Below are 12,558 nucleotides of genomic sequence, written 5' to 3'. Positions count from 1 at the left end.
TTGGCCAGAGCACGTTGCTATGTTGAACGAGCCTTTGGCATATTAGCATCAAGATGGTTCATTTATCAAACCACCATCCAGCTCCAACCTACCACCGTCAAGGCTGTCATGAAAGCTACAGTAATTTTACATAATTACTGTAGATTACATGAAAGCAATGACGATGACATTGACGATGTGCCAGCTCTAAATGCCCCATTAGTAGGTAATGGTAGTGGAAGAACCAATTTGGCCACTTCTGGTCTACAAGTGAGGAATCAGTTTAAAGATTGTTTCAGTTTAAATCTCCCTAGTAATGTCTAGGTTGTACATTTTTATATAGTTTTATCACTCGGTTACATATTCACAAACACATATGTATCACAAAAGAGAAAATGGCCATACATTGGTATATATTTATGCTAATTGTTTGGTATTTTGGTTGTCAAAAATACTATTTTGAGTGCTATTGTATCACAAACTAAGTACTAAATATGAATTTTTGTGTTTGTCACAATATTATTGTTAAATAAATTAACTTTTTGATCCAATGTTGTCAAGAACAAATTAGTACTGGTTTTTTAATTACCTATGTATGCCTGTTATCTTTTGCAAGACACCCTGTATTTTTTTTTGTTTTTTATACAAAATTTGACCTGAGACATTATCCCAGACAAAACACCATACTGTATTATGCAATAATGTCACGCAAACATAATTTGTTTGACACTATTGGAATACAAGTATGGGACCAGACCATATGCAGATACTGCATATTGGCTGGATTTTTCAAAATAGATAAAGGTGTTTGAATGTAAATGTAGTTGGTTATGTGCGGGCATATTTTCCCAGAACACAGTTGTTTTAAATAGATGGTCATAACCTCATGTCCAGAGCAAGGCAACATTTCAACATGCAGGTACTGTTTGAAAAGTGATTGAGTAACGTTAAATAGCATTTTGACCCATTATGACAGATAGAAACCTTAACTTATGGACTAAGCAATATAATACATTTTGGAATGTTTTGCAAACAGGCGTAACCAAGAAAACATTCCAAAATGTAATTCTGTAATTACTATACCAAATTATGTGTCCACTAAATCATCAAGGCTAGTGATGCTTTCCTGTGTAGTCTCCATGGCATTGTCACCTACTGAATACGTTGGCTGCACAACACTAGATGTTGAGAGTAAGTGCCTGAACAGTGTTTACACTAGTGACATTTGTTGTGCTAGGAACAAACATAGCTATAGTTGTTTGACTAGATGGAAAACAAAGTGTAGGTGGTACATATTGATGTGACAGCAGAGGCTGAGTATGTGTGCATGTGAAGTTGGTAGGGTAAGGCTGACTTTGAAAGTACTGTTGCTGTGGATTAGGTTGCATATGGAAGGATGCTGGTTGATGAACCATTTGTGGTAGTCTATGAACATTACTTACACTACTTGGGTAGCTAATAGAGGATTGCATAGGTGTCTGTTGGGGGCCTTGTTGGTAAAAAGATGGCTGTTGTGATGGCATTTGTGTAAATAACATACCTGTTTGGTGTGGGATAGTTGTTGGCCTATTTTGTGAGTCACTACCCAAAGAAGTAGATGGCCACTGTATATGTATGTTCATCAGTTTGGGTTTCCACAGTTAGTTGTGTCGTGTTTGTGTGTGGGCCACGTGGATTTGCTCTCCATTGCTCAATCACTTCGAAAACATATATGGGCTCAGGCTGACGTTGGGTAGCAGAAATCAGTGTGATTATGGATGCCCTCAATCTGTCCTGCCTATTTGGTGCAACCAATGCAAGAGAGGGAGAGAGGGAGCGACAAAATCTCTCTCCATCACTCTCTGGTATCATCATGTGTATTATTCTGGTATCAATGATATTCTGGCAGGGAACGTAAATCCTCATAACGCCTATGTCTGTGTCCACAAATAGATTGAGCTATTGTGCGCAGGTTATTTGTTGTTGTTCAAGGCTGTGTGCCTACATGTTGTTGTGGACTACTCTCTGCAAGAACTGGTGATGGGCCACTTTGTTGCCCTGTAGACTGGGCTGTGATTGGAATAGTGGATTGACTTGTTCCCAAACCCAAATCAGATGACACTTCGTCAGCTTCTGGCTGGTTGGTGTTCTGGGTTGCGGGTTGTTGATAGGAGGTTGGCTCCATCTCTGATGCTGATGTTGCTGTTGCAGATATGATTGTGGACTGTTCTTCCTCACGGTCTTCTAGATTATCCTCGGTACTATGTGAGGAAATGACAATATTAATGAGGGTTTAAATTTAATCAATAAACCCATGTGATCACAAGTTTAACACTTAAGCGGGCTTTACACACTGCGATATCGGTCCCGATATCGCTAGTGTGGGTACCCGCCCCCATCTGTTGCGCGACACGGGAAAATCGCTGCCCGTGCCGCACAACATCTCCCAGACCCGTCACACATACTTACCTGCCCGGCGACGTCGCTGTGACCGGCGAACCGCCTCCTTTCTAAGAGGGCGGTCCGTGAGGCGTCACAGCGACATCACTGAGCGGCCGCCCAATAGCAGCGGAAGGGCGGAGCTGAGCGGGACGTAACATCGCGCCCACCTCCTTCCTTCCGCATAGCGGCCGGGAGGCAGGTAAGGAGAGCTTCCTCGTTCCTGCGGTGTAACACGGAGCGATGTGTGCTGCCGCAGGAATGAGGAACAACTTCGTTACTGCTGCAGTAACGATTTTTGAGAATGGACCCCCATGTCACTGATGAGCGATTTTGCACGTTTTTGCAATGATGCAAAATCGCTCATCCGTGTCACACGCAACGGCATCGCTAATGCGGCCGGATGTGCGTCATCAATTCCATGACCCCAACGAGTTAACATTAGCGATGTCGTAGCGTGTAAAGCCCCCTTTACTTTGTCACCTCCATAATTGGCCTAAGGTAGCTGAGTCTGTCATAATGGACATATTTTTTCTTCTTAGAAGCTGCATCTGTGGTTGCCACTGGGTTAAATTCGCGACGAAATTGGTCACGTGCAGACCGCCACCGCCGTTTCACCATATCCACTGTAACAAATCAACAACAGAATTTTTTAAACAACTATCAAATTACAAAATCTATGCCACTAAGTTCATGTAATGTTCCTATATAATAATAATAATAATAATTTTATTCATTTATATAGCGCTATTAATTCCATAGCACTTTACATACATTGGCAACACTGTCCCCATTGGGGCTCACAATCTAGAGTCCCTATCTGTATGTCTTTATATAGGTCTTTATATAATTTTTAAGAAAAAAAAATCTAACAAACAAGTCTAGCATATAATGTCATTTCAAACACATAAGCAAGCCATAATAACCCAGTTGACATGACAATACACATTTCTAATGTTAAAAAACAAGCTTGTTATTTGTATCTACACAACAACTGTAAAGGCATACATAAACCTTGACAAAAATACAGACCAAAAATAAACATGCATTGCCATATGTGTACTATTTTTGAACACAAAGTCTCTAAAAAAGAATAGAACATTTAAAAAAATGGATCCAAAGACAAAAATAAAAAAACCTTGCAGTCATATGCAGGTGAAGCAATGTGTATAGGGATGTTGCACACCAACAATAAACGATATAGGTATGTCAGATTTAAAACATGTAGGCCTGTAGCTTTACAAATATGAAATGTCTTTGATAAATGCATGAAATGCATAAAAGGCCAAATATCCATTTGTACATTATGGAAAAAGCAAATATTTATCCAAAACCAACAACATGCACATGTTCCAGTATGTGTGCCACAAGTGTAGCTCAAAATGAGTCAGGGGCCTTAAAAATGCCTAATATACTATACTATACAACTAATGATATAATCTGCCTACAGAATGAGCACATGTAGGTTATGACAGAAGCCATGAAAATATCTGTACTCACCATATTTATTTCTCCTTCCAGGGGTGCTTTGAGACCATCCATTTCTGGGGTAGACTTGTTCAGCCACAGACATCCATGCTCTCTCCACCATCAACCTGTCGTGGTATCCATCGACACGTGTGTCCCATAGCTCTGGATGCCTCTACTTCCCCAATCAACTTCTCAGTATCGATCCTTGGCGCCATTATGAGTACCTGTGGTGTTATATTAGCTTAGTGTTCCCCTGCAGTGAGAGGACAGGTGCCCAGCTGCCGTCTGCCGTGCAAATGAGACAGGATCTGAGTGTTTGGCGCCAGAATTAATGGCCTTCAATTGACCTGATAGATTGGAAACAAGTGTTGCTGATGTTTGGATTAAAAATGCACACGGACGATACGTTGATACGTGCTGAACACGGACATGCTACGTGTGCCGTCCGTGCAGGAACGGACCCATTGACTTTAGCGGGTCCGTGCCTGCTTGTTGACAACCAGAAACGGACATGTCGTCCGTGTAGAAAAACGCACACACGTACTTACCACACGGACACACGTTCCTTGTGATTTTACGTGTGTGTGCCATCTGCCATAAGGTAACATTCGTCTACGTGTCTCCGGTACGTGCAAAAACGTAGCAAACACGTACCGGAGGCACGGATGTGTGTTGCAGGCCTTACATGGCGTCACTGCCATCTGCACATCACATGCAATGGTTTATTGTGGGTATAAAAGCCATTCTATCAATGTAATGCATTGTCAACAGCTGAGGTGTAGTATGAGTTTCTGCAGCAGCTGAGATTATATTTCGAGGTTCTGCAGCAGCTGAGGTGTGTCTAATGGGGTTCTGCAGTAGATGAAGTATGTATAATGAGGTTCCGCAGCAGCTGAGGTATGGATAATGAGGTTCTACAGCAGCTGAGGTGTGTGTGATGAGGTTCTACAGCAGCTGAGGTGTTTATGATGAGCTTCTGCAGCAGTTGGAGTGTGTATCATGAGGTTCTGCAGCAGCTGGGGTGCTTATGATGAGGTTCTGCAGCAATTGGGACGTGTATGATCAGGTTCTGCAGCAGCTGAGGTATGTATAATGAGGTTCTGCAGCAGCTGAGGTATGGATAATTAGGTTCTGCAGCAGCTGAGGTATGGATAATGAGGTTCTGCAGCAGCTGACGTTTGTATGATAAAATTCTGCAGCAGATAAGGTATGATGAGATTCTCCAGCAGATGTGTGTTTGATGAGGTTCTGCAGCAGCTGAGGTGTGTATGATGATGTTCTGCAGCAGCTGGGGTGTGTATGATGAGGTCCAGCAGCAGCTGGGGCGTGTATGATGAGGTGCTGCAGAATATCTTATGATTCGGCATGGATTTGTCTTACAAATTTTCCAACAAATCTTTTTGCAGCATTGCCAAATGGTGTGAGCCCAGACTGGTAATAAAGGTTATGTTATATATGCCATAGTTCTTCTATACACAGCGCCCCCTCTGTCTTCATGATGTGTATGTGGTACTGCACCTCAGTGTGTTCAGGTCATTGGAGCCCAGAGGCAGCGACACTCACAGCGCCCGTCCCCCCCCATCCTCATGGTGTGTATATGGACCTGCACCTCAGTCTGCTCAGGTCAGTGATGCTGAGAGGCAGACTCATACACAGCGCCCCCCATCCTCATGTTTTGTATGTGGTACTGCACCTCAGTCTGCTCAGGTCAGCAGAGCTCAGAGGCAGCGACACATATACAGCGCACCCCATCCTCATGTTGTGTATGTGGTACTGCACCTCAGTCTGTTCAGGTCAGTGGAGCTGAGAGGCAGCAGCACATAACTCCAGGACACATAATTATGGAGAAAGCAGAGATTTTTTCTAATTTTGTACAATCCCCTTTAACATCTGTTTTTGGGCCTTTTTGGTCCAGAGTACAAGCACTACAGGCCACTGGCTATATCTTGCAATATTTTGTATTTTCATCCTGTACATTTATCCACAGGATTTGTATAGTAGATGCTGATCCCACCAATGTGGCCGGGACATGCGCCGCTCAGTCAAAAGATGACAGAACTCCCATCCAAGTGTACAGGAATTTATACCATCTCTCCATGGAGAGCGGCAGCACCTTATTCTCCAGTAACATGTGGGCCCTACTGGTGAGATCCGAATGTACTATCCATAATGTAATATCCTGGGATACAGCATAAATGGAAGAGATCAGAAGACCCCTATGAGGATGAGCTCAGATATGGTGAAATGAATGTGCATTTGAGGTGAAAAATCTAGAGCACAAGTCTGGAAGAGTTTATTCAAGGCTGCCTCTAGGAATTTCAGAGCCCCATACTGGCAAAATTTCGAGGCCCCCTTGAGGTTTCCGCCCCAGCTCCGCCTCCACGCCAGCTCCGCCTCCACCCAGCTCCGCCTTCACCCCACGAATCTTCCATAATCTCATCGCCACTCTTGGAAAAACTTCACTTCTGCCTTGCCTGGAGTTGCATGGAGGATGCATGCAACTCCACAGCAAATAATTGACATTCTGTGGCCTGGGAAAGCCGCATCTCAGGTCAGTTATTGCTGCGGGCCGTACACGTACAGTGGGCTTGGGATTTCTAGAAATCCCATCCACTGTGCATGTACTGTACATTGCAGCACTAACACTGATGGTGGGCACGCAGCTTTAGCATTCTTTTTTACAGCCTGGCTATTAGAGCAGGGGGCACCAAACAGTCTCTGATACAAAGGCCTTGCTGGTGCTGTATTTTCCTAAGATTCTTTATCACAGCCTGGCTAATAGCAAAGAATCTCCTTAGGAAAATACAGCACCAGCAAGGCTTTTGTATTAGAATGTTGGGTGCCCCCTGCCCTAACACACATCTGCTCTAAACACCGAGGAGCCGCCCGCCAAACACAACCCACGGCCTCCGGGCCTTAACTTACTGTGTAGCTTCCTGGCTAGGTGACTTGCTGCTTGCCACCTTGAATCCTCCGCCGTGTGTATGACGCTGCCTGTCTCTGCGCCTGCGGACGGAATATTATATTCCTGATTAGTGTGACACACGCGCTCACACAACCGTATTGCCGCTCCGGAACCGGCACGATACGGCGTGATTTACAATGGAAGCCTATGGACTCCGGATCCGGCACAATGCGGTAAAAAACCGGATGCGGCCGCCGGATCCTTTTTTTTTTAAACTAAGCGTGCTCCAATTTATTGTAAAAACCGGATCCAGCAAAAAACGGATGAAACGAATGCAAAAAACGGATGCGCTGGATCCGTTTTTTGACGGATCCGGTATACCTTGGACCACGTGCACACATTGAGTATTTGATTAGTCTTTTACCTCATTATTTGTAAGGTCATGTGTGCACGGTCAGCATTTGGTGAGTTTTTTTACTTCCGTATCTGTAAAAAATACTGAGGTAATAAAACCTCACCAAATACTCAATGTGTGCACATGGCCTTATTGTAGTAGTGAAAATATATGGGTTTGGGATTGGTGTGGGCAAATGTCTCCAGCCTGCACACTGTGTGCGCTCCTCCATTTTCCGTTTCTCAGGTCATCAAAATGATGAGCCCCAGTCAGAATCGTCAGCCATATGTGTATATCTAATATATAAAGCTGAGTGTGTGTATGTATGTACAGTGCCTACAAGTAGTATTCAACCCCCTGCAGATTTAGCAGGTTTGATAAGATGCAAATATGTTAGAGCCTGCAAACTTCAAACAAGAGCAGGATTTAGTAACAGATGCATAAATCTTACAAACCAACAAGTTATGTTGCTCAGTTAAATTTTAATAAATTTTCAACATAAAAGTGTGGGTCAATTATTATTCAACCCCTAGGTTTAATATTTTGTGGAATAACCCTTGTTTGCAATTACAGCTAATAATCGTCTTTTATAAGACCTGATCAGGCCGGCACAGGTCTCTGGAGTTATCTTGGCCCACTCCTCCATGCAGATCTTCTCCAAGTTATCTAGGTTCTTTGGGTGTCTCATGTGGACTTTAATCTTGAGCTCCTTCCACAAGTTTTCAATTGGGTTAAGGTCAGGAGACTGACTAGGCCACTGCAACACCTTGATTTTTTCCCTCTTGAACCAGGCCTTGGTTTTCTTGGCTGTGTGCTTTGGGTCGTTGTCTTGTTGGAAGATGAAATGACGACCCATCTTAAGATCCTTGATGGAGGAGTGGAGGTTCTTGGACAAAATCTCCAGGTAGGTCGTACTATCCATCTTCCCATGGATGCGGACCAGATGGCCAGGCCCCTTGGCTGAGAAACAGCCCCACAGCATGATGCTGCCACCACCATGCTTGACTGTAGGGATGGTATTCTTGGGGTCGTATGCAGTGCCATCCAGTCTCCAAACGCCACGTGTGTGGTTGGCACCAAAGATCTCGATCTTGGTCTCATCAGACCAGAGAATCTTGAACCAGTCTGTCTCAGAGTCCTCCAAGTGATCATGAGCAAACTGTAGACGAGCCTTGACATGACGCCTTGAAAGTAAAGGTACCTTACGGGCTCATCTGGAACGGAGACCATTGTGGTGGAGTACGTTACTTATGGTATTGACTGAAACCAATGTCCCCACTGCCATGAGATCTTCCCGGAGCTCCTTCCTTGTTGTCCTTGGGTTAGCCTTGACTCTTCGGACAAGCCTGGTCTCGGCACGGGTGGAAACTTTCAAAGGCTGTCCAGGCCGTGGAAGGCTAACAGTAGTTCCATAAGCCTTCCACTTCCGGATGATGCTCCCAACAGTGGAGACAGGTAGGCCCAACTCCTTGGAAAGGGTTTTGTACCCCTTGCCAGCCTTGTGACCCTCCACGATCTTGTCTCTGATGGCCTTGGAATGCTCCTTTGTCTTTCCCATGTTGACATAGTATGAGTGCTGTTCACAAGTTTGGGGAGGGTCTTAATTAGTCAGAAAAGGCTGGAAAAAGAGATAATTAATCCAAACATGTGAAGCTCATTGTTCTTTGTGCCTGAAATACTTCTTAATACTTTAGGGGAACCAAACAGAATTCTGGTGGTTTGAGGGGTTGAATAATAAATGACCCTCTGAATAAACTTTTCACAATTTAAAAAAAAAAAAAAAAAAGAAATAACATTCTTTTTTGCTGCAGTGCATTTCACACTTCCAGGCTGATTTACAGTCCAAATGTCACAATGCCAAGTTAATTCCGAATGTGTAAACCTGCTAAATCTGCAGGGGGTTGAATACTACTTGTAGGCACTGTATGTATGTATGTATGTATGTCTGTATGTATATGTATTGTGTGTATATGTGTGTGTGTGTGTGTGTGTGTGTGTGTGTGTGTGTGTGTGTGTGTGTGTGTATGTATGTATGTATGTATGTATGTATGTATGTATGTGTGTATGTGTATGTCCACTAAAGGAATCCGTACCGTCACATTTACAATCACGATATTTTGCACAGACACCCCATGTGTCTCAGGGAACGTCATAGACTATGTTTGAGGGGAAAATTTAACCCCGCATTATAGTTATTCCTCCTTACATTAAAGTCAATGGAGCTGGAAGCTACATGTCATTAATAGGAGCTGTGATTGGTTGTTATAGGCAACGAAGGACATTATTAGTATAAGAAGCTTATGATATCAGTGTAGAGACGGACAGAAAAGGAAAGAGAGAAAGGGAAAGAGACTGCCAGGCAGGGAAAGAGACAGACAGACAGAGACTGCTAGGCAGGGAAAGAGATAGAAAGACAGAGAGAGACAGAGAAAGAGACAGACAGACTGCCAGGCAGGGAAAGAGACAGAGACTGCCAGGCAGGGAAAGAGACAGACAGAGACTGCCAAGCATGGAAAGAGACAGACAGCTACAGCCAGCCAAGGAAAGAGACAGACAGACTACATGCACATATACACACACAACCCTACAACAGGCACATTTCCTTACACACTATATATTACCTCATCTTGCTGCTCTTGGCAGTTGCAGTGTAGGAGAGCAGACACTGGGAGCTACACGGAGGCTGCAGCAGCTGAATAACAGGACCTGCCACATCACCGGTCATGTGATCAGGCAAAGTCCTTCATCTCGGCCTCCGTTCTATTCCAGTACATTTCCAGTCCTCCTCTGCGCCGATCATCACATAGATCAGTGCAGAGAGGACAGCTCTCTATGAGCGACCCGGGCCCCCCCTCACTGCTCTGATGGCGGCCGCGTCCCCTGGGGCCAGGTGAGCAGGGGAATAAAAGGGGTGGGGCCCGGGCAGTCAGCGTGTCCGGGCCCCCCTCCTGCGTGCTGCTCAGCTCACTGCACGGCCAGCCCTGCAAAATGTAGTGTGACGCGCAATGTGCACGCCCCTTGCCCCTAGGGCCCGGTGAGCAGAGGAATGAAAGGGGAGGGGCCTGTCAGTGTGTCCGGGTCCCCCCCTCCTGCCTGCTGCTCACCGGGCCCGCTACATGAGTTCCAGTAGTAATGCCCTGATGGCGGCCCTGAGTTTATTATACAATACATTTGAAGAGATCAATTTTCTTAGGATAGAAAAAAATTGGCCTCCTTTCCCGGGTAACTGAGTAAAAAAAAAATCATTGATATACCCTAAGGGAATTTTTTTCACCTGTAAAAACTCTGCATTAAACCTTTTAAACAATATGTATTTTACCTATTTTTGATCTAATAAAATTATAGATTTTTCAAATATATTTCTTGTGCATTTAGGCTATGTCTGCACTTTGCGTTTCCACCTGCGTTTCAGCTGCTTTTTAGGTCCATTTTGAACTGCTCCGTTTTCATGCCGAAATGCATGCATTTTAATATTCCAGCAAATTCTATAGAAAATGGGGATTTCCTGTCCGTACTTAGCGTTTCTAAATGCTGCGTTTAATTTGTGGCAAAAACCATGCGTTCAAAGAAGCATGTCAATTGTTTTTGCCATTTGGGCTGCGTTTTGGTAATATTGAAGTCAATGAGAAGTAGCAAAAAGCAACCAATATCAAAATTCCAGCGTTTTACCTGCTTTTTAGCTGCAGAAACACTGCTTTTTGCTTAAACAAAACGCATGCTTTCCTGACATTAAAAAAATACACTAATATGTCCCTTTACACACATACACAGTCCGACAATTATATTATTAAATAAAATTATTGCTATATTACCGCTAAATAGTATTAAATTGCTAAAATTATATGAAATATATCTATTTTCATTAATATTTCATTAATTATATATTTGTTATTTTTTTCCCCTTTTTTCATTGAGTTTGACTGTTTAAACTTTATTAAGCAGTGTCTTTATGTTCAAAACGCATCTTTCTAAACGCAATGGAAAAGGATGTAAAAAGCGCTAAAAACGCAACTAAAACGCGGTAAATACGCATGCGTTTTTAGCGCTATTTTGTGGTCAAAAGCAACTTTGGCAATATTAATTAATGCCAGAGGGTGCGTTTTGACATGCGTTTTGGACGACCAAAGTGCGGACATAGCCTTAATCTGTAGGTATGGTATAGGAGTCATAAATGCACTGGGGATTTAATATGTTTATTGGTATTCCCATTTATTTGTTAAATACACTTCCTGAGTCTATATTTTTAAGTTCAAGGACTTGTTCACCAGATACGATACTCCAATGAAAGGATGCTGATATTTATTATAAAAACATCTAAAAGTTAAATGGATTGTCTTCCAAGAAATATTATTGTAACAAAATGCAAAATATGTAAGTATCGCAGCAAAATAGTCAATTTCTCTATTAAATCAGCAGAAGTTTAGTATATTTCTTAATCTTTGCTGGGATTTGACCTGAAAACGCAGTCAGTTCCTAATCAATAGTGTCATGTTGGGGCTTCCTTCAGTAAAGATTCTCGAGTGAGCCCCCAAATGTCATGTGATGAGGTATTTATATGTTTTTTTGGACCGGATTTTATCCATCTTAGGAAGTTCTGGCCTTACAACGTGGAGTCACCAGAAATACAACATATGATGTCAGCAAATATATATCTGTACCCAGTATAGTGTATTTTTAAAATTGGGGATTTTGGGGTGCGTGGTTTGCGCATGGCCGAGTAGGAAGCAGAAGTCCTGAGCTCCTGCATCTAGACGATGATTACCACAGACAGAGACCCACTAACCTGCCCAATCTCCAGCGATGGTAAGCAAGACGAATCAGGAGGGCAAGGGGACAGCAGCGAAGAGCGAGGGAGGCGACACCGCCCACTTTTTCGAGACTCCGGACTCGGGCGCAGGCGGTGGTGCAGGATCCAAGATGGCGCCGCAGCATCCCGCGGCTGCTGTGTGGACGCTGGAGAAGGCTGTGGCCTCCACAGTGGACCTCCACCAGGACGCATGCAAGCCTCCGGACGATGGACAGAGGGCTGTGAGTACCCCATAGAACCGGGGTTTCCCCCCTCTCCCCCTTCCTCCCCACTCCCTCACCAAAATTCTCCAAGAAGTTGTCACTATCCTGATCAAATCACCACACAGAGTGCGGGCCAGGAGGCGAGGAGAGCTGGAGCTAGGGGAATGGGGACACATAAGAGCCCTGAAAAGGATTGGGAGTGGAAGGCACACATGACGGCCATTCTCACCAAACAGGAGATGGACCTCCTCCTAGGCAGACTGGAGAGTTCACATAAACAGGACATGTGCTACAGAAGACGACTAGCAATGCTGTGTACCCGCTCTCTGTGCCCGCTTCGACTGTGCTGTGTGTCTACTCCCCCAGTATGCACTCCCACTGT

This window comes from Anomaloglossus baeobatrachus, chromosome 3, assembly GCF_048569485.1.
Source record: "Anomaloglossus baeobatrachus isolate aAnoBae1 chromosome 3, aAnoBae1.hap1, whole genome shotgun sequence".
Lineage (NCBI taxonomy): Eukaryota > Metazoa > Chordata > Amphibia > Anura > Aromobatidae > Anomaloglossus > Anomaloglossus baeobatrachus.
This window is presented reverse-complemented; position numbering follows the sequence as displayed.